The sequence below is a fragment of the Fringilla coelebs genome (assembly GCF_963513975.1).
Source record: "Fringilla coelebs genome assembly, chromosome: 25".
NCBI classification, from domain to species: domain Eukaryota; kingdom Metazoa; phylum Chordata; class Aves; order Passeriformes; family Fringillidae; genus Fringilla; species Fringilla coelebs.
In genome coordinates, this window is record NC_140051.1 from 3,571,909 (window position 1) to 3,594,494 (window position 22,586).

Below are 22,586 nucleotides of genomic sequence, written 5' to 3' on the forward strand. Positions count from 1 at the left end.
TCTCCAGACTGGGCTCTTGCAGCTTCCCTTGCCCCATTTAGGAGGATTTCCTGGGGAGTAGGGGTGGAAGTTCAGCTCTGCTCTGATGCCAGCCTGTCATCCCTCTGTGATGTTTATTATAAAATAACAGAATTCACAGAATGACCAGGTTGGAAGAGACCCTAAAGATCATCCAGTCCAACCCAGCCCCAACACCTCACCTAAACCCTGGCACCCAGAGCCACATCCAGGCTTTGTTAAACACACCCAGGGATGGGGACTGCACCATCTCCCCGGGCAGAACATTCCAGAACTTTATCACCTTTCTGTAAAACCTTTTCCCTGCTCTCCAGCCTGTATTTCCCTTGGTGCAGCTGGAGGCTGTGTGCTCTGGCTGTGTCAGTGCTGCTGCAGACAGAGCCCAGCCCAGCTGAGCACAGGCACCTTTCAGGGGCTGTGCAGTGATGAGGGCAGCCCTGAGTCTCCTTTTCTCCAGGCTGGGCACCCCCAGCTCCCTCAGGGCTCCTCTCAGGGTTTGTGTTCCCAGCCCCTCTCCAGCCCCGCTGTCCCCTCTGGGTGTGCTCAGTGTCCCAAGGTCCTTCCCAAACTCAAGGTGTGCCCTCCCCAGTGCCCAGCTGGGCTCAGTGTGGGCAGGGAAACACAAATATTGCTCCTCACAGGTGGAGAGCAGCTCAGGTGCCCCTCATCCATCCATCCATCCATCCATCCATCCATCCATCCATCCATCCATCCATCCATCCCTCCATCCATCCCTCCATCCATCCCTCCATCCATCCATCCATCCATCCATCCATCCATCCATCCATCCATCCATCCCTCCATCCATCCATCCATCCATCCATCATCCATCCATCCATCCATCCATCCATCCATCCATCATCCATCCATCCATCCATCCATCCATCCATCCATCCATCCATCATCCATCCATCCATCCATCCATCCATCCATCCATCCATCATCCATCCATCCATCATCCATCCATCCATCCATCCATCCATCCATCCATCCATCATCCATCCATCCATCCATCCATCCATCCATCCATCCATCCATCCATCATCCATCCATCCATCCATCCATCCATCCATCCATCCATCATCCATCCATCCATCCATCCATCATCCATCCATCCATCCATCCATCCATCCATCATCCATCCATCCATCCATCCATCCATCCATCCATCCCATCCATCCCATCCATCCATCCCATCCATCCATCCCATCCATCCATCCATCCATCCATCCATCCATCATCCATCCATCCATCCATCCATCCATCCATCCATCCATCCATCCATCCATCCATCCATCCCATCCATCCATCCATCCATCCATCCATCCATCCATCCATCCATCCATCCCATCCATCCATCCATCCCAGCCCTGTGCACAGCACCCACCACCCAGCTGGGGGCTGCAGGCTCAGCGAGGCTGAGTCTCCTGAGTCTCCTTTTCTGAGTCTCCTTTTCTCCAGGCTGGGCACCCCCAGCTCCCTCAGGGGCTCCTCTCAGGGTTTGTGTTCCCAGCCCCTCTCCAGCCTCGTCTCCTCCTCTGGACACACCCAAGGATCTCAACATCCTTCCCAAACTGAGGGGTCAGAGCTGGGCACAGCAGTGATGTCTTTTATTTCCCCTGTTAGTCAGTGAAGGCCTAAAGGAAATTATTCTGGGTTTAAAATATTGTTTGAATGCCAAGTGTAATTAGAGCTGAGATGATCTGCTTACTAATGCTCTGCTCTCCCTGGAGACTCCCCCCTTCCTGAAGGGTGAGATTTGCTGGAGGCCAAAACCTGCAAACCCTGCCCACCAGGGAATGTTTTCTTCTGCTTTTTTGAGATGTGATAAAACTTTAAATAAGTGTGACTTGTGGCTAAAGGGACTCTTTGGGGTATGGCAGTAACTGAGTCTGATTCCTGGCACAAACCCTGCCCACGAGGGAGTGTTTTCTTTGCCTTATTTTTTTTGAGAGGTGATAAAACTTGATATAAAGTGTAGGATTTGTGGCTAAAGGGGCTGTTTGGGGTATGGCAGCACCGAGTCTCTGATTTCTGGCACAAACCCACCAGGTGAGCTCGGTGCAGCTGGGGTTTACAGCAGCATTTTGGGAGCCAGCATCTCCTGGGTTATTCCCTTCACCAAATGAGTGTTGGTGACCGAATGGATGATTTTGCACAGCTCTGGGCTCAGAGCAGGTGCTGCTGGGTTCTTTTTGGAATAAAACTGCCTGATAAAACCCAGAAATTCACATCTCTGTGTCCTACCCCTTGCTGCTGTGGCAGCTGGTGGATGGCCAGCTCTGCTTCCTCAGTAAAAACCCAACTGAATAAAAAACCTGAGAAATGGCTTTTATTTAATAAGCATGTTCCAGTAGTCATAAATCTGACGTATGAGTGCCATGCCGTGGGATTGTGCTGGCTGCAGAGCTGCCAGGGAGGGTTTGAATCTGATTTTAGAAGGGGAATTGGAGCATCTTCATTTCTGCACGGGCTGGGAAGAATGAGGATGGCAAAAATCCTCTCTGTGGTGGTGTCTTGGTTTGGAAAGACGGGAGTCTGCTAAGGAAGGCAGGAGCCTCCCCTAAATGGAGAGTGTGAACCTTCCCCCCCTCCCTGAATTGCTATGAATTTGAAATTAAGGGGCTCTCAGGCAAAGATATGGGAGCAGGAATAACAGTTCTTTATTAGGGAAGGAAATGAAAGGATAAAATGAACAATGCAGTGAACTGAACCAACACTGCCAGAGCCAGAGCACAGCCTGACACCCTGTGGGTCAGGGTGCTGCAGCAGGGCCATTGGAATTGTGGCTCAGCCCTCCTGCAGGGCCAGGGGTGGTTCTGCTGGAGCAGGGATCCTGGAGAAAGGTGCAGAATCCTCTGGAGATCCAGGGGCAGAGGCAGCTGCTGCTCCTCTGGGAATGCAGTGGGAAGCTGTGCTGGTGTTCCAGAATCTCAGATTATATCCAGGTAGGAATGCTTGGCTCCTCCCTCTGGGCTCACATCTCCCAATGGGATGCTGTAGCTCTTATCAGCCACGCAGTGACATTCAATACCTGTTATCAGCAGGTGTTCCCCTGGAGGGAGGAGTGGGTGTGGAAGAGACAAGGAAAAACTGCCCACTGAACAGCAGACAGCTGCCACCCAGATGGCAAATAGAACACAATTCTATTTAAATACAATAGAATAACAGAATGGAATAGAATAAAATAGAATAAATGGCTAAATAAAATAGAATAAATAAATAAAATAAAATAGAATACAGTGGGGAAGCTGTGCTGGTGTTCCAGAATCTCAGATTATATCCAGGTAGGAATGCTTGGCTCCTCCCTCTGGGCTCACATCTCCCAATGGGATGCTGCAGTTCTTATCAGGCATGCAGTGACATCCAACAGCCTCTTATCAGCCGGTGTGTCCCAGGAGGGAGGAGTGGGTGTGAAGAGATAAGGAGAGCTGCCCCCTGACCAGCAGACAGCTGCCATGCAGATGGCAAATAGAACACACCTTGCCTTGCAGTCTGGGACAGGTGGGCAGAGGAAACTCAGGGCTGCTGGGTCTGCTCCCACAGAGCCTTAACAACGCAGCAGAGGCACCTCAAAGTCACTTCAAGGAGCACTTCCAGGAACAAGGAGAGTTTCTGAAGGGGTCTGATCCTTTAGGTCTCCTCCTGATGAGTTTACATGTTGCTTTTCTTTTTCCATTGGCTTCTGGCTCCCTCCAAGTCAAGAGGGAGAAGCAAAGTGATCACAGCAACATCTAAATCCATGTTAATAGTTTTACTACAAGCATGCTCGAAGATCTGGGCTGTGGGTGCTTTGAAACATGAAAATAAATGAGGCAGAGTTTTGTTGGTGGCAAAAAAAAAAAAAGCAAAAAAGAAAAGAAAAAAGCAAAAAGCTGCTGTGAGTAACAGCTTGGGGTATTCAAACCCAAATGTGCTGCTTCCAAAATGTCATGAAATGTGTGTGTAGCATTCGACTGTCTGTGTGCCATCTGTGTGTTTGCTGGGAGAGCTCTGCTGATCATTATTGTGTGTTGTTCCTTTCTTCAGCACCCTTGGCCCCCAAGCTGAGTTCCTGAGATGATTTTTCTTTTTTTTTTTTTTTTTTTTTTTTTTGTTCTTAGAGGGGTTAATTCAGCTGATTGTTGTGTTTTACTGGAACTCTGATGTGAGGAAGAAATGAAGTCAGGAACTCCTACACCTCCCTAAGTGTTTTGGATTAAGGAATGAGGCAATTAAAAAAAAAAAAAAAGTAAAAAAAGGAATTAATGTTCAAGGAATGAGCTAAAAAAAAAAAGAGCAGAATAAGATAAAGTGAAAAGAGTCAAAGGTTGTCATTAAAAGGGGAGAGCTCAGGTTTTATGAAAGAGGCAGGTTCATGCATCAGCATCAGAGAGAAATGAAAATAATGAAGTGATTGAAGAAGGGAAATGAGGAGCTAACACAACGTGGCAGTCTGGGGAAGATGGATTTAGAGCAGAACAAATAAACACTCCACAGTCTGTCAGGGTCATTCAGGGCTGGAAATGCAGCCCTGAGGGGTGGCTGCTCATCCTGGGCTGGAATTCTGATTGTCACTGCAAACCTTTGGACATGTCCCCTGCTTGTGGCTCTGAGCTGCCACCGCCACGGTGAAAATGACATTTAATGGTAATTCTGCAATTAAATTCTCAAATATCTGCAATTGCACTGCTAGCCCAAGGAACACGGGCAGCAACTGATACATTTGGAATAAAATATGGGATTTCCTGTTGGAATTTGGTATCTGAGCTGCCAAAGCACTGGCTGAGAGATGAAGCTGTGGAATACAAATCCTGTGCTTTTGAGCACAGAGTGAGATTGGGAGGAAAAAAATGGATTTTGTATCTCTAATTCTTTCCAAAGAAATACTGGAAGGTGTTATGTGACAGCAGAATCTTGTGCCAGGTGCCCCCTAACCCTAACACAAACCCTAACCCAAACGCCTAACACTAACCCCAAACCCTAACCCTAACCCTAACCCAAACCCTAACCCAAACACTAACCCTAAACCCTAACCCTAACCCTAACCCTAGGCAGGGCAGCCAATCAGCCTAGGGTTAGGGCAGGTGCCAAGGAGGAAGCCCTCGAGGAGGCCAGGTTGTGGCAGTTTTGCAATGCCCCTGGGATGCCCTTTGCAGCTGCAGTGTGCCTGGAGCTCTGGGCCTTTTAGTTTGCAGAACCCTAACTCTAACCCTAACCCTAACCCTAACCCTAACCCTAGTCAGGGCAGCCAATCAGCCTAGGGTTAGAGCTGGTGCCAAGGAGAAAGCCCTCGAGGAGGCCAGGTTGTGGCAGTTTTGCAATGCCCCTGGGATGCCCTTTGCAGCTGCAGTGTGCCTGGAGCTCTGGGCCTTTTAGTTTGCAGAACCCTAACTCTAACCCTAACCCTAACCCTAGGCAGGGCAGCCAATCAGCCTAGGGTTAGGGCAGGTGCCAAGGAGAAAGCCCTCGAGGAGGCCAGGTTGTGGCAGTTTTGCAATGCCCCTGGGATGCCCTTTGCAGCTGCAGTGTGCCTGGAGCTCTGGGCCTTTTAGTTTGCAGAACCCTAACCCTAACCCTAACCCTAACCCTAACCCTAACCCTAACCCTAACCCTAGGCAGGGCAGCCAATCAGCCTAGGGTTAGGGCAGGTGCCAAGGAGAAAGCCCTCGAGGAGGCCAGGTTGTGGCAGTTTTGCAATGCCCCTGGGATGCCCTTTGCAGCTGCAGTGTGCCTGGAGCTCTGGGCCTTTTAGTTTGCAGAACCCTAACTCTAACCCTAACCCTAACCCTAACCCTAACCCTAACCCTAACCCTAACCCTAGGCAGGGCAGCCAATCAGCCTAGGGTTAGGGCAGGTGCCAAGGAGAAAGCCCTCGAGGAGGCCAGGTTGTGGCAGTTTTGCAATGCCCCTGGGATGCCCTTTGCAGCTGCAGTGTGCCTGGAGCTCTGGGCCTTTTAGTTTGCAGAACCCTAACCCTAACCCTAACCCTAACCCTAACCCTAACCCTAGGCAGGGCAGCCAATCAGCCTAGGGTTAGGGCAGGTGCCAAGGAGAAAGCCCTCGAGGAGGCCAGGTTGTGGCAGTTTTGCAATGCCCCTGGGATGCCCTTTGCAGCTGCAGTGTGCCTGGAGCTCTGGGCCTTTTAGTTTGCAGAACCCTAACTCTAACCCTAACCCTAACCCTAACCCTAACCCTAACCCTAACCCTAACCCTAACCCTAACCCTAGGCAGGGCAGCCAATCAGCCTAGGGTTAGGGCAGGTGCCAAGGAGAAAGCCCTCGAGGAGGCCAGGTTGTGGCAGTTTTGCAATGCCCCTGGGATGCCCTTTGCAGCTGCAGTGTCCCTGGAGCTCTAGGCCTTTTAGTTTGCAGAACCCTAACTCTAACCCTAACCCTAACCCTAACCCTAACCCTAACCCTAACCCTAACCCTAACCCTAACCCTAGGCAGGGGAGCCAATCAGCCTAGGGTTAGGGCAGGTGCCAAGGAGAAAGCCCTCGAGGAGGCCAGGTTGTGGCAGTTTTGCAATGCCCCTGGGATGCCCTTTGCAGCTGCAGTGTGCCTGGAGCTCTGGGCCTTTTAGTTTGCAGAACCCTAACCCTAACCCTAACTCTAACCCTAACCCTAACCCTAACCCTAACCCTAGGCAGGGCAGCCAATCAGCCTAGGGTTAGGGCAGGTGCCAAGGAGAAAGCCCTCGAGGAGGCCAGGTTGTGGCAGTTTTCCAATGCCCCTGGGATGCCCTTTGCAGCTGCAGTGTGCCTGGAGCTCTTGGCCTTTTAGTTTGCAGAACCCTAACTCTAACCCTAACCCTAACCCTAACCCTAACCCTAACCCTAACCCTAGGCAGGGCAGCCAATCAGCCTAGGGTTAGGGCAGGTGCCAAGGAGAAAGCCCTCGAGGAGGCCAGGTTGTGGCAGTTTTGCAATGCCCCTGGGATGCCCTTTGCAGCTGCAGTGTGCCGGGAGCTCTGGGCCTTTTAGTTTGCAGAACCCTAACTCTAACCCGAACCCTAACCCTAACCCTAACCCTAACCCTAACCCTAACCCTAACCCTAGGCAGGGCAGCCAATCAGCCTAGGGTTAGGGCAGGTGCCAAGGAGAAAGCCCTCGAGGAGGCCAGGTTGTGGCAGTTTTGCAATGCCCCTGGGATGCCCTTTGCAGCTGCAGTGTGCCTGGAGCTCTTGGCCTTTTAGTTTGCAGAACCCTAACTCTAACCCTAACCCTAACCCTAACCCTAACCCTAGGCAGGGCAGCCAATCAGCCTAGGGTTAGGGCAGGTGCCAAGGAGAAAGCCCTCGAGGAGGCCAGGTTGTGGCAGTTTTGCAATGCCCCTGGGATGCCCTTTGCAGCTGCAGTGTGCCTGGAGCTCTGGGCCTTTTAGTTTGCAGAACCCTAACTCTAACCCTAACCCTAACCCTAACCCTAACCCTAACCCTAACCCTAGGCAGGGCAGCCAATCAGCCTAGGGTTAGGGCAGGTGCCAAGGAGAAAGCCCTCGAGGAGGCCAGGTTGTGGCAGTTTTCCAATGCCCCTGGGATGCCCTTTGCAGCTGCAGTGTGCCTGGAGCTCTGGGCCTTTTAGTTTGCAGAACCCTAACTCTAACCCTAACCCTAACCCTAACCCTAACCCTAACCCTAACCCTAACCCTAACCCTAACCCTAGGCAGGGCAGCCAAACAGCCTAGGGTTAGAGCTGGTGCCAAGGAGAAAGCCCTCGAGGATGCCAGGTTGTGGCAGTTTTGCAATGCCCCTGGGATGCCCTTTGCAGCTGCAGTGTGCCTGGAGCTCTGGGCCTTTTAGTTTGCAGAACCCTAACTCTAACCCTAACCCTAACCCTAACCCTAACCCTAACCCTAACCCTAACCCTAACCCTAACCCTAGGCAGGGCAGCCAATCAGCCTAGGGTTAGGGCAGGTGCCAAGGAGAAAGCCCTCGAGGAGGCCAGGTTGTGGCAGTTTTGCAATGCCCCTGGGATGCCCTTTGCAGCTGCAGTGTGCCTGGAGCTCTGGGCCTTTTAGTTTGCAGAACCCTAACCCTAACCCTAACCCTAACCCTAACCCTAACCCTAGGCAGGGCAGCCAATCAGCCTAGGGTTAGGGCAGGTGCCAAGGAGAAAGCCCTCGAGGAGGCCAGGTTGTGGCAGTTTTGCAATGCCCCTGGGATGCCCTTTGCAGCTGCAGTGTGCCTGGAGCTCTAGGCCTTTTAGTTTGCAGAACCCTAACTCTAACCCTAACCCTAACCCTAACCCTAACCCTAACCCTAGGCAGGGCAGCCAATCAGCCTAGGGTTAGGGCAGGTGCCAAGGAGAAAGCCCTCGAGGAGGCCAGGTGGTGGCAGTTTTGCAATGCCCCTGGGATGCCCTTTGCAGCTGCAGTGTGCCTGGAGCTCTAGGCCTTTTAGTTTGCAGAACCCTAACTCTAACCCTAACCCTAACCCTAACCCTAACCCTAACCCTAACCCTAGGCAGGGCAGCCAATCAGCCTAGGGTTAGGGCAGGTGCCAAGGAGAAAGCCCTCGAGGAGGCCAGGTTGTGGCAGTTTTGCAATGCCCCTGGGATGCCCTTTGCAGCTGCAGTGTGCCTGGAGCTCTGGGCCTTTTAGTTTGCAGAACCCTAACTCTAACCCTAACCCTAACCCTAACCCTAACCCTAACCCTAGGCAGGGCAGCCAATCAGCCTAGGGTTAGAGCTGGTGCCAAGGAGAAAGCCCTCGAGGAGGCCAGGTTGTGGCAGTTTTGCAATGCCCCTGGGATGCCCTTTGCAGCTGCAGTGTGCCTGGAGCTCTGGGCCTTTTAGTTTGCAGAACCCTAACTCTAACCCTAACCCTAACCCTAACCCTAACCCTAACCCTAGGCAGGGCAGCCAATCAGCCTAGGGTTAGGGCAGGTGCCAAGGAGAAAGCCCTCGAGGAGGCCAGGTTGTGGCAGTTTTGCAATGCCCCTGGGATGCCCTTTGCAGCTGCAGTGTGCCTGGAGCTCTGGGCCTTTTAGTTTGCAGAACCCTAACCCTAACCCTAACCCTAACCCTAACCCTAACCCTAGGCAGGGCAGCCAATCAGCCTAGGGTTAGGGCAGGTGCCAAGGAGAAAGCCCTCGAGGAGGCCAGGTTGTGGCAGTTTTGCAATGCCCCTGGGATGCCCTTTGCAGCTGCAGTGTGCCTGGAGCTCTGGGCCTTTTAGTTTGCAGAACCCTAACTCTAACCCTAACCCTAACCCTAACCCTAACCCTAACCCTAACCCTAACCCTAGGCAGGGCAGCCAATCAGCCTAGGGTTAGGGCAGGTGCCAAGGAGAAAGCCCTCGAGGAGGCCAGGTTGTGGCAGTTTTGCAATGCCCCTGGGATGCCCTTTGCAGCTGCAGTGTGCCTGGAGCTCTGGGCCTTTTAGTTTGCAGAACCCTAACTCTAACCCTAACCCTAACCCTAACCCTAACCCTAACCCTAGGCAGGGCAGCCAATCAGCCTAGGGTTAGGGCAGGTGCCAAGGAGAAAGCCCTCGAGGAGGCCAGGTTGTGGCAGTTTTGCAATGCCCCTGGGATGCCCTTTGCAGCTGCAGTGTGCCTGGAGCTCTGGGCCTTTTAGTTTGCAGAACCCTAACCCTAACCCTAACCCTAACCCTAACCCTAACCCTAGGCAGGGCAGCCAATCAGCCTAGGGTTAGGGCAGGTGCCAAGGAGAAAGCCCTCGAGGAGGCCAGGTTGTGGCAGTTTTGCAATGCCCCTGGGATGCCCTTTGCAGCTGCAGTGTGCCTGGAGCTCTGGGCCTTTTAGTTTGCAGAACCCTAACTCTAACCCTAACCCTAACCCTAACCCTAACCCTAACCCTAACCCTAACCCTAGGCAGGGCAGCCAATCAGCCTAGGGTTAGGGCAGGTGCCAAGGAGAAAGCCCTCGAGGAGGCCAGGTTGTGGCAGTTTTGCAATGCCCCTGGGATGCCCTTTGCAGCTGCAGTGTCCCTGGAGCTCTAGGCCTTTTAGTTTGCAGAACCCTAACTCTAACCCTAACCCTAACCCTAACCCTAACCCTAACCCTAACCCTAACCCTAACCCTAACCCTAACCCTAGGCAGGGGAGCCAATCAGCCTAGGGTTAGGGCAGGTGCCAAGGAGAAAGCCCTCGAGGAGGCCAGGTTGTGGCAGTTTTGCAATGCCCCTGGGATGCCCTTTGCAGCTGCAGTGTGCCTGGAGCTCTGGGCCTTTTAGTTTGCAGAACCCTAACCCTAACCCTAACTCTAACCCTAACCCTAACCCTAACCCTAACCCTAGGCAGGGCAGCCAATCAGCCTAGGGTTAGGGCAGGTGCCAAGGAGAAAGCCCTCGAGGAGGCCAGGTTGTGGCAGTTTTGCAATGCCCCTGGGATGCCCTTTGCAGCTGCAGTGTGCCTGGAGCTCTGGGCCTTTTAGTTTGCAGAACCCTAACTCTAACCCTAACCCTAACCCTAACCCTAACCCTAACCCTAACCCTAACCCTAACCCTAACCCTAGGCAGGGCAGCCAAACAGCCTAGGGTTAGAGCTGGTGCCAAGGAGAAAGCCCTCGAGGATGCCAGGTTGTGGCAGTTTTGCAATGCCCCTGGGATGCCCTTTGCAGCTGCAGTGTGCCTGGAGCTCTGGGCCTTTTAGTTTGCAGAACCCTAACTCTAACCCTAACCCTAACCCTAACCCTAACCCTAACCCTAACCCTAACCCTAGGCAGGGCAGCCAATCAGCCTAGGGTTAGGGCAGGTGCCAAGGAGAAAGCCCTCGAGGAGGCCAGGTTGTGGCAGTTTTGCAATGCCCCTGGGATGCCCTTTGCAGCTGCAGTGTGCCTGGAGCTCTGGGCCTTTTAGTTTGCAGAACCCTAACCCTAACCCTAACCCTAACCCTAACCCTAACCCTAGGCAGGGCAGCCAATCAGCCTAGGGTTAGGGCAGGTGCCAAGGAGAAAGCCCTCGAGGAGGCCAGGTTGTGGCAGTTTTGCAATGCCCCTGGGATGCCCTTTGCAGCTGCAGTGTGCCTGGAGCTCTAGGCCTTTTAGTTTGCAGAACCCTAACTCTAACCCTAACCCTAACCCTAACCCTAACCCTAACCCTAGGCAGGGCAGCCAATCAGCCTAGGGTTAGGGCAGGTGCCAAGGAGAAAGCCCTCGAGGAGGCCAGGTGGTGGCAGTTTTGCAATGCCCCTGGGATGCCCTTTGCAGCTGCAGTGTGCCTGGAGCTCTAGGCCTTTTAGTTTGCAGAACCCTAACTCTAACCCTAACCCTAACCCTAACCCTAACCCTAACCCTAACCCTAACCCTAGGCAGGGCAGCCAATCAGCCTAGGGTTAGGGCAGGTGCCAAGGAGAAAGCCCTCGAGGAGGCCAGGTTGTGGCAGTTTTGCAATGCCCCTGGGATGCCCTTTGCAGCTGCAGTGTGCCTGGAGCTCTGGGCCTTTTAGTTTGCAGAACCCTAACTCTAACCCTAACCCTAACCCTAACCCTAACCCTAACCCTAGGCAGGGCAGCCAATCAGCCTAGGGTTAGAGCTGGTGCCAAGGAGAAAGCCCTCGAGGAGGCCAGGTTGTGGCAGTTTTGCAATGCCCCTGGGATGCCCTTTGCAGCTGCAGTGTGCCTGGAGCTCTGGGCCTTTTAGTTTGCAGAACCCTAACTCTAACCCTAACCCTAACCCTAACCCTAACCCTAACCCTAGGCAGGGCAGCCAATCAGCCTAGGGTTAGGGCAGGTGCCAAGGAGAAAGCCCTCGAGGAGGCCAGGTTGTGGCAGTTTTGCAATGCCCCTGGGATGCCCTTTGCAGCTGCAGTGTGCCTGGAGCTCTAGGCCTTTTAGTTTGCAGAACCCTAACTCTAACCCTAACCCTAACCCTAACCCTAACCCTAGGCAGGGCAGCCAATCAGCCTAGGGTTAGGGCAGGTGCCAAGGAGAAAGCCCTCGAGGAGGCCAGGTTGTGGCAGTTTTGCAATGCCCCTGGGATGCCCTTTGCAGCTGCAGTGTGCCGGGAGCTCTAGGCCTTTTAGTTTGCAGAACCCTAACTCTAACCCTAACCCTAACCCTAACCCTAACCCTAGGCAGGGCAGCCAATCAGCCTAGGGTTAGGGCAGGTGCCAAGGAGAAAGCCCTCGAGGAGGCCAGGTTGTGGCAGTTTTGCAATGCCCCTGGGATGCCCTTTGCAGCTGCAGTGTGCCTGGAGCTCTGGGCCTTTTAGTTTGCAGAACCCTAACTCTAACCCTAACCCTAACCCTAACCCTAACCCTAACCCTAACCCTAACCCTAACCCTAACCCTAACCCTAACCCTAGGCAGGGCAGCCAATCAGCCTAGGGTTAGGGCAGGTGCCAAGGAGAAAGCCCTCGAGGAGGCCAGGTTGTGGCAGTTTTGCAATGCCCCTGGGATGCCCTTTGCAGCTGCAGTGTGCCGGGAGCTCTGGGCCTTTTAGTTTGCAGAACCCTAACTCTAACCCTAACCCTAACCCTAACCCTAACCCTAACCATAGGCAGGGCAGCCAATCAGCCTAGGGTTAGGGCAGGTGCCAAGGAGAAAGCCCTCGAGGAGGCCAGGTTGTGGCAGTTTTGCAATGCCCCTGGGATGCCCTTTGCAGCTGCAGTGTGCCTGGAGCTCTGGGCCTTTTAGTTTGCAGAACCCTAACTCTAACCCTAACCCTAACCCTAACCCTAACCCTAACCCTAACCCTAACCCTAACCCTAGGCAGGGCAGCCAATCAGCCTAGGGTTAGGGCAGGTGCCAAGGAGAAAGCCCTCGAGGAGGCCAGGTTGTGGCAGTTTTGCAATGCCCCTGGGATGCCCTTTGCAGCTGCAGTGTCCCTGGAGCTCTAGGCCTTTTAGTTTGCAGAACCCTAACTCTAACCCTAACCCTAACCCTAACCCTAACCCTAACCCTAGGCAGGGCAGCCAATCAGCCTAGGGTTAGGGCAGGTGCCAAGGAGAAAGCCCTCGAGGAGGCCAGGTTGTGGCAGTTTTGCAATGCCCCTGGGATGCCCTTTGCAGCTGCAGTGTGCCTGGAGCTCTGGGCCTTTTAGTTTGCAGAACCCTAACCCTAACCCTAACTCTAACCCTAACCCTAACCCTAACCCTAACCCTAGGCAGGGCAGCCAATCAGCCTAGGGTTAGGGCAGGTGCCAAGGAGAAAGCCCTCGAGGAGGCCAGGTTGTGGCAGTTTTGCAATGCCCCTGGGATGCCCTTTGCAGCTGCAGTGTGCCTGGAGCTCTTGGCCTTTTAGTTTGCAGAACCCTAACTCTAACCCTAACCCTAACCCTAACCCTAACCCTAACCCTAACCCTAACCCTAACCCTAGGCAGGGCAGCCAATCAGCCTAGGGTTAGGGCAGGTGCCAAGGAGAAAGCCCTCGAGGAGGCCAGGTTGTGGCAGTTTTGCAATGCCCCTGGGATGCCCTTTGCAGCTGCAGTGTGCCGGGAGCTCTGGGCCTTTTAGTTTGCAGAACCCTAACTCTAACCCTAACCCTAACCCTAACCCTAACCCTAGGCAGGGCAGCCAATCAGCCTAGGGTTAGGGCAGGTGCCAAGGAGAAAGCCCTCGAGGAGGCCAGGTTGTGGCAGTTTTGCAATGCCCCTGGGATGCCCTTTGCAGCTGCAGTGTGCCTGGAGCTCTAGGCCTTTTAGTTTGCAGAACCCTAACTCTAACCCTAACCCTAACCCTAACCCTAACCCTAACCCTAGGCAGGGCAGCCAATCAGCCTAGGGTTAGGGCAGGTGCCAAGGAGAAAGCCCTCGAGGAGGCCAGGTTGTGGCAGTTTTGCAATGCCCCTGGGATGCCCTTTGCAGCTGCAGTGTGCCGGGAGCTCTGGGCCTTTTAGTTTGCAGAACCCTAACTCTAACCCGAACCCTAACCCTAACCCTAACCCTAACCCTAGGCAGGGGAGCCAATCAGCCTAGGGTTAGGGCAGGTGCCAAGGAGAAAGCCCTCGAGGAGGCCAGGTTGTGGCAGTTTTGCAATGCCCCTGGGATGCCCTTTGCAGCTGCAGTGTGCCTGGAGCTCTGGGCCTTTTAGTTTGCAGAACCCTAACTCTAACCCGAACCCTAACCCTAACCCTAACCCTAACCCTAACCCTAACCCTAACCCTAACCCTAGGCAGGGCAGCCAATCAGCCTAGGGTTAGGGCAGGTGCCAAGGAGAAAGCCCTCGAGGAGGCCAGGTTGTGGCAGTTTTGCAATGCCCCTGGGATGCCCTTTGCAGCTGCAGTGTGCCTGGAGCTCTGGGCCTTTTAGTTTGCAGAACCCTAACCCTAACCCTAACCCTAACCCTAACGCTAACCCTAACCCTAACCCTAGGCAGGGCAGCCAATCAGCCTAGGGTTAGGGCAGGTGCCAAGGAGAAAGCCCTCGAGGAGGCCAGGTTGTGGCAGTTTTGCAATGCCCCTGGGATGCCCTTTGCAGCTGCAGTGTGCCTGGAGCTCTGGGCCTTTTAGTTTGCAGAACCCTAACTCTAACCCTAACCCTAACCCTAACCCTAACCCTAACCCTAACCCTAACCCTAGGCAGGGCAGCCAAACAGCCTAGGGTTAGAGCTGGTGCCAAGGAGAAAGCCCTCGAGGATGCCAGGTTGTGGCAGTTTTGCAATGCCCCTGGGATGCCCTTTGCAGCTGCAGTGTGCCTGGAGCTCTGGGCCTTTTAGTTTGCAGAACCCTAACTCTAACCCTAACCCTAACCCTAACCCTAACCCTAACCCTAACCCTAACCCTAACCCTAGGCAGGGCAGCCAATCAGCCTAGGGTTAGGGCAGGTGCCAAGGAGAAAGCCCTCGAGGAGGCCAGGTTGTGGCAGTTTTGCAATGCCCCTCGGATGCCCTTTGCAGCTGCAGTGTGCCTGGAGCTCTGGGCCTTTTAGTTTGCAGAACCCTAACCCTAACCCTAACCCTAACCCTAACCCTAACCCTAGGCAGGGCAGCCAATCAGCCTAGGGTTAGGGCAGGTGCCAAGGAGAAAGCCCTCGAGGAGGCCAGGTTGTGGCAGTTTTGCAATGCCCCTGGGATGCCCTTTGCAGCTGCAGTGTGCCTGGAGCTCTAGGCCTTTTAGTTTGCAGAACCCTAACTCTAACCCTAACCCTAACCCTAACCCTAACCCTAACCCTAGGCAGGGCAGCCAATCAGCCTAGGGTTAGGGCAGGTGCCAAGGAGAAAGCCCTCGAGGAGGCCAGGTGGTGGCAGTTTTGCAATGCCCCTGGGATGCCCTTTGCAGCTGCAGTGTGCCTGGAGCTCTAGGCCTTTTAGTTTGCAGAACCCTAACTCTAACCCTAACCCTAACCCTAACCCTAACCCTAACCCTAACCCTAACCCTAGGCAGGGCAGCCAATCAGCCTAGGGTTAGGGCAGGTGCCAAGGAGAAAGCCCTCGAGGAGGCCAGGTTGTGGCAGTTTTGCAATGCCCCTGGGATGCCCTTTGCAGCTGCAGTGTGCCTGGAGCTCTGGGCCTTTTAGTTTGCAGAACCCTAACTCTAACTCTAACCCTAACCCTAACCCTAACCCTAACCCTAACCCTAACCCTAACCCTAACCCTAGGCAGGGCAGCCAATCAGCCTAGGGTTAGGGCAGGTGCCAAGGAGAAAGCCCTCGAGGAGGCCAGGTTGTGGCAGTTTTGCAATGCCCCTGGGATGCCCTTTGCAGCTGCAGTGTCCCTGGAGCTCTAGGCCTTTTAGTTTGCAGAACCCTAACTCTAACCCTAACCCTAACCCTAACCCTAACCCTAACCCTAGGCAGGGCAGCCAATCAGCCTAGGGTTAGGGCAGGTGCCAAGGAGAAAGCCCTCGAGGAGGCCAGGTTGTGGCAGTTTTGCAATGCCCCTGGGATGCCCTTTGCAGCTGCAGTGTGCCGGGAGCTCTAGGCCTTTTAGTTTGCAGAACCCTAACTCTAACCCTAACCCTAACCCTAACCCTAACCCTAACCCTAGGCAGGGCAGCCAATCAGCCTAGGGTTAGGGCAGGTGCCAAGGAGAAAGCCCTCGAGGAGGCCAGGTTGTGGCAGTTTTGCAATGCCCCTGGGATGCCCTTTGCAGCTGCAGTGTGCCTGGAGCTCTGGGCCTTTTAGTTTGCAGAACCCTAACCCTAACCCTAACCCTAACCCTAACCCTAACCCTAACCCTAACCCTAGGCAGGGCAGCCAATCAGCCTAGGGTTAGGGCAGGTGCCAAGGAGAAAGCCCTCGAGGAGGCCAGGTTGTGGCAGTTTTGCAATGCCCCTGGGATGCCCTTTGCAGCTGCAGTGTCCCTGGAGCTCTAGGCCTTTTAGTTTGCAGAACCCTAACTCTAACCCTAACCCTAACCCTAACCCTAACCCTAACCCTAACCCTAACCCTAACCCTAACCCTAACCCTAGGCAGGGGAGCCAATCAGCCTAGGGTTAGGGCAGGTGCCAAGGAGAAAGCCCTCGAGGAGGCCAGGTTGTGGCAGTTTTGCAATGCCCCTGGGATGCCCTTTGCAGCTGCAGTGTGCCTGGAGCTCTGGGCCTTTTAGTTTGCAGAACCCTAACCCTAACCCTAACTCTAACCCTAACCCTAACCCTAACCCTAACCCTAGGCAGGGCAGCCAATCAGCCTAGGGTTAGGGCAGGTGCCAAGGAGAAAGCCCTCGAGGAGGCCAGGTTGTGGCAGTTTTCCAATGCCCCTGGGATGCCCTTTGCAGCTGCAGTGTGCCTGGAGCTCTTGGCCTTTTAGTTTGCAGAACCCTAACTCTAACCCTAACCCTAACCCTAACCCTAACCCTAACCCTAACCCTAACCCTAACCCTAGGCAGGGCAGCCAATCAGCCTAGGGTTAGGGCAGGTGCCAAGGAGAAAGCCCTCGAGGAGGCCAGGTTGTGGCAGTTTTGCAATGCCCCTGGGATGCCCTTTGCAGCTGCAGTGTGCCTGGAGCTCTGGGCCTTTTAGTTTGCAGGACCCTAACTCTAACCCTAACCCTAACCCTAACCCTAACCCTAACCCTAACCCTAACCCTAACCCTAACCCTAGGCAGGGCAGCCAAACAGCCTAGGGTTAGAGCTGGTGCCAAGGAGAAAGCCCTCGAGGATGCCAGGTTTTGGCAGTTTTGCAATGCCCCTGGGATGCCCTTTGCAGCTGCAGTGTGCCTGGAGCTCTGGGCCTTTTAGTTTGCAGAACCCTAACTCTAACCCTAACCCTAACCCTAACCCTAACCCTAACCCTAACCCTAACCCTAGGCAGGGCAGCCAATCAGCCTAGGGTTAGGGCAGGTGCCAAGGAGAAAGCCCTCGAGGAGGCCAGGTTGTGGCAGTTTTGCAATGCCCCTGGGATGCCCTTTGCAGCTGCAGTGTGCCTGGAGCTCTGGGCCTTTTAGTTTGCAGAACCCTAACCCTAACCCTAACCCTAACCCTAACCCTAACCCTAGGCAGGGCAGCCAATCAGCCTAGGGTTAGGGCAGGTGCCAAGGAGAAAGCCCTCGAGGAGGCCAGGTTGTGGCAGTTTTGCAATGCCCCTGGGATGCCCTTTGCAGCTGCAGTGTGCCTGGAGCTCTAGGCCTTTTAGTTTGCAGAACCCTAACTCTAACCCTAACCCTAACGCTAACCCTAACCCTAACCCTAGGCAGGGCAGCCAATCAGCCTAGGGTTAGGGCAGGTGCCAAGGAGAAAGCCCTCGAGGAGGCCAGGTGGTGGCAGTTTTGCAATGCCCCTGGGATGCCCTTTGCAGCTGCAGTGTGCCTGGAGCTCTAGGCCTTTTAGTTTGCAGAACCCTAACTCTAACCCTAACCCTAACCCTAACCCTAACCCTAACCCTAACCCTAACCCTAGGCAGGGCAGCCAATCAGCCTAGGGTTAGGGCAGGTGCCAAGGAGAAAGCCCTCGAGGAGGCCAGGTTGTGGCAGTTTTGCAATGCCCCTGGGATGCCCTTTGCAGCTGCAGTGTGCCTGGAGCTCTGGGCCTTTTAGTTTGCAGAACCCTAACTCTAACCCTAACCCTAACCCTAACCCTAACCCTAACCCTAGGCAGGGCAGCCAATCAGCCTAGGGTTAGAGCTGGTGCCAAGGAGAAAGCCCTCGAGGAGGCCAGGTTGTGGCAGTTTTGCAATGCCCCTGGGATGCCCTTTGCAGCTGCAGTGTGCCTGGAGCTCTGGGCCTTTTAGTTTGCAGAACCCTAACTCTAACCCTAACCCTAACCCTAACCCTAACCCTAACCCTAGGCAGGGCAGCCAATCAGCCTAGGGTTAGGGCAGGTGCCAAGGAGAAAGCCCTCGAGGAGGCCAGGTTGTGGCAGTTTTGCAATGCCCCTGGGATGCCCTTTGCAGCTGCAGTGTGCCTGGAGCTCTAGGCCTTTTAGTTTGCAGAACCCTAACTCTAACCCTAACCCTAACCCTAACCCTAACCCTAGGCAGGGCAGCCAATCAGCCTAGGGTTAGGGCAGGTGCCAAGGAGAAAGCCCTCGAGGAGGCCAGGTTGTGGCAGTTTTGCAATGCCCCTGGGATGCCCTTTGCAGCTGCAGTGTGCCGGGAGCTCTAGGCCTTTTAGTTTGCAGAACCCTAACTCTAACCCTAACCCTAACCCTAACCCTAACCCTAGGCAGGGCAGCCAATCAGCCTAGGGTTAGGGCAGGTGCCAAGGAGAAAGCCCTCGAGGAGGCCAGGTTGTGGCAGTTTTGCAATGCCCCTGGGATGCCCTTTGCAGCTGCAGTGTGCCTGGAGCTCTGGGCCTTTTAGTTTGCAGAACCCTAACTCTAACCCTAACCCTAACCCTAACCCTAACCCTAACCCTAACCCTAACCCTAACCCTAACCCTAACCCTAACCCTAACCCTAACCCTAGGCAGGGCAGCCAATCAGCCTAGGGTTAGGGCAGGTGCCAAGGAGAAAGCCCTCGAGGAGGCCAGGTTGTGGCAGTTTTGCAATGCCCCTGGGATGCCCTTTGCAGCTGCAGTGTGCCGGGAGCTCTGGGCCTTTTAGTTTGCAGAACCCTAACTCTAACCCTAACCCTAACCCTAACCCTAACCCTAACCATAGGCAGGGCAGCCAATCAGCCTAGGGTTAGGGCAGGTGCCAAGGAGAAAGCCCTCGAGGAGGCCAGGTTGTGGCAGTTTTGCAATGCCCCTGGGATGCCCTTTGCAGCTGCAGTGTGCCTGGAGCTCTAGGCCTTTTAGTTTGCAGAACCCTAACTCTAACCCTAACCCTAACCCTAACCCTAACCCTAACCCTAACCCTAGGCAGGGCAGCCAATCAGCCTAGGGTTAGGGCAGGTGCCAAGGAGAAAGCCCTCGAGGAGGCCAGGTTGTGGCAGTTTTGCAATGCCCCTGGGATGCCCTTTGCAGCTGCAGTGTGCCTGGAGCTCTGGGCCTTTTAGTTTGCAGAACCCTAACTCTAACCCTAACCCTAACCCTAACCCTAACCCTAACCCTAGGCAGGGCAGCCAATCAGCCTAGGGTTAGAGCTGGTGCCAAGGAGAAAGCCCTCGAGGAGGCCAGGTTGTGGCAGTTTTGCAATGCCCCTGGGATGCCCTTTGCAGCTGCAGTGTGCCTGGAGCTCTGGGCCTTTTAGTTTGCAGAACCCTAACTCTAACCCTAACCCTAACCCTAACCCTAACCCTAACCCTAGGCAGGGCAGCCAATCAGCCTAGGGTTAGGGCAGGTGCCAAGGAGAAAGCCCTCGAGGAGGCCAGGTTGTGGCAGTTTTGCAATGCCCCTGGGATGCCCTTTGCAGCTGCAGTGTGCCTGGAGCTCTAGGCCTTTTAGTTTGCAGAACCCTAACTCTAACCCTAACCCTAACCCTAACCCTAACCCTAGGCAGGGCAGCCAATCAGCCTAGGGTTAGGGCAGGTGCCAAGGAGAAAGCCCTCGAGGAGGCCAGGTTGTGGCAGTTTTGCAATGCCCCTGGGATGCCCTTTGCAGCTGCAGTGTGCCGGGAGCTCTAGGCCTTTTAGTTTGCAGAACCCTAACTCTAACCCTAACCCTAACCCTAACCCTAACCCTAGGCAGGGCAGCCAATCAGCCTAGGGTTAGGGCAGGTGCCAAGGAGAAAGCCCTCGAGGAGGCCAGGTTGTGGCAGTTTTGCAATGCCCCTGGGATGCCCTTTGCAGCTGCAGTGTGCCTGGAGCTCTGGGCCTTTTAGTTTGCAGAACCCTAACTCTAACCCTAACCCTAACCCTAACCCTAACCCTAACCCTAACCCTAACCCTAACCCTAACCCTAACCCTAACCCTAACCCTAACCCTAGGCAGGGCAGCCAATCAGCCTAGGGTTAGGGCAGGTGCCAAGGAGAAAGCCCTCGAGGAGGCCAGGTTGTGGCAGTTTTGCAATGCCCCTGGGATGCCCTTTGCAGCTGCAGTGTGCCGGGAGCTCTGGGCCTTTTAGTTTGCAGAACCCTAACTCTAACCCTAACCCTAACCCTAACCCTAACCCTAACCATAGGCAGGGCAGCCAATCAGCCTAGGGTTAGGGCAGGTGCCAAGGAGAAAGCCCTCGAGGAGGCCAGGTTGTGGCAGTTTTGCAATGCCCCTGGGATGCCCTTTGCAGCTGCAGTGTGCCTGGAGCTCTGGGCCTTTTAGTTTGCAGAACCCTAACTCTAACCCTAACCCTAACCCTAACCCTAACCCTAACCCTAACCCTAACCCTAACCCTAGGCAGGGCAGCCAATCAGCCTAGGGTTAGGGCAGGTGCCAAGGAGAAAGCCCTCGAGGAGGCCAGGTTGTGGCAGTTTTGCAATGCCCCTGGGATGCCCTTTGCAGCTGCAGTGTCCCTGGAGCTCTAGGCCTTTTAGTTTGCAGAACCCTAACTCTAACCCTAACCCTAACCCTAACCCTAACCCTAACCCTAGGCAGGGCAGCCAATCAGCCTAGGGTTAGGGCAGGTGCCAAGGAGAAAGCCCTCGAGGAGGCCAGGTTGTGGCAGTTTTGCAATGCCCCTGGGATGCCCTTTGCAGCTGCAGTGTGCCTGGAGCTCTGGGCCTTTTAGTTTGCAGAACCCTAACCCTAACCCTAACTCTAACCCTAACCCTAACCCTAACCCTAACCCTAGGCAGGGCAGCCAATCAGCCTAGGGTTAGGGCAGGTGCCAAGGAGAAAGCCCTCGAGGAGGCCAGGTTGTGGCAGTTTTGCAATGCCCCTGGGATGCCCTTTGCAGCTGCAGTGTGCCTGGAGCTCTTGGCCTTTTAGTTTGCAGAACCCTAACTCTAACCCTAACCCTAACCCTAACCCTAACCCTAACCCTAACCCTAGGCAGGGCAGCCAATCAGCCTAGGGTTAGGGCAGGTGCCAAGGAGAAAGCCCTCGAGGAGGCCAGGTTGTGGCAGTTTTGCAATGCCCCTGGGATGCCCTTTGCAGCTGCAGTGTGCCGGGAGCTCTGGGCCTTTTAGTTTGCAGAACCCTAACTCTAACCCTAACCCTAACCCTAACCCTAACCCTAGGCAGGGCAGCCAATCAGCCTAGGGTTAGGGCAGGTGCCAAGGAGAAAGCCCTCGAGGAGGCCAGGTTGTGGCAGTTTTGCAATGCCCCTGGGATGCCCTTTGCAGCTGCAGTGTGCCTGGAGCTCTAGGCCTTTTAGTTTGCAGAACCCTAACTCTAACCCTAACCCTAACCCTAACCCTAACCCTAACCCTAGGCAGGGCAGCCAATCAGCCTAGGGTTAGGGCAGGTGCCAAGGAGAAAGCCCTCGAGGAGGCCAGGTTGTGGCAGTTTTGCAATGCCCCTGGGATGCCCTTTGCAGCTGCAGTGTGCCGGGAGCTCTGGGCCTTTTAGTTTGCAGAACCCTAACTCTAACCCGAACCCTAACCCTAACCCTAACCCTAACCCTAGGCAGGGGAGCCAATCAGCCTAGGGTTAGGGCAGGTGCCAAGGAGAAAGCCCTCGAGGAGGCCAGGTTGTGGCAGTTTTGCAATGCCCCTGGGATGCCCTTTGCAGCTGCAGTGTGCCTGGAGCTCTGGGCCTTTTAGTTTGCAGAACCCTAACTCTAACCCGAACCCTAACCCTAACCCTAACCCTAACCCTAACCCTAACCCTAACCCTAACCCTAGGCAGGGCAGCCAATCAGCCTAGGGTTAGGGCAGGTGCCAAGGAGAAAGCCCTCGAGGAGGCCAGGTTGTGGCAGTTTTGCAATGCCCCTGGGATGCCCTTTGCAGCTGCAGTGTGCCTGGAGCTCTGGGCCTTTTAGTTTGCAGAACCCTAACCCTAACCCTAACCCTAACCCTAACGCTAACCCTAACCCTAACCCTAGGCAGGGCAGCCAATCAGCCTAGGGTTAGGGCAGGTGCCAAGGAGAAAGCCCTCGAGGAGGCCAGGTTGTGGCAGTTTTGCAATGCCCCTGGGATGCCCTTTGCAGCTGCAGTGTGCCTGGAGCTCTGGGCCTTTTAGTTTGCAGAACCCTAACTCTAACCCTAACCCTAACCCTAACCCTAACCCTAACCCTAACCCTAACCCTAGGCAGGGCAGCCAAACAGCCTAGGGTTAGAGCTGGTGCCAAGGAGAAAGCCCTCGAGGATGCCAGGTTGTGGCAGTTTTGCAATGCCCCTGGGATGCCCTTTGCAGCTGCAGTGTGCCTGGAGCTCTGGGCCTTTTAGTTTGCAGAACCCTAACTCTAACCCTAACCCTAACCCTAACCCTAACCCTAACCCTAACCCTAACCCTAACCCTAGGCAGGGCAGCCAATCAGCCTAGGGTTAGGGCAGGTGCCA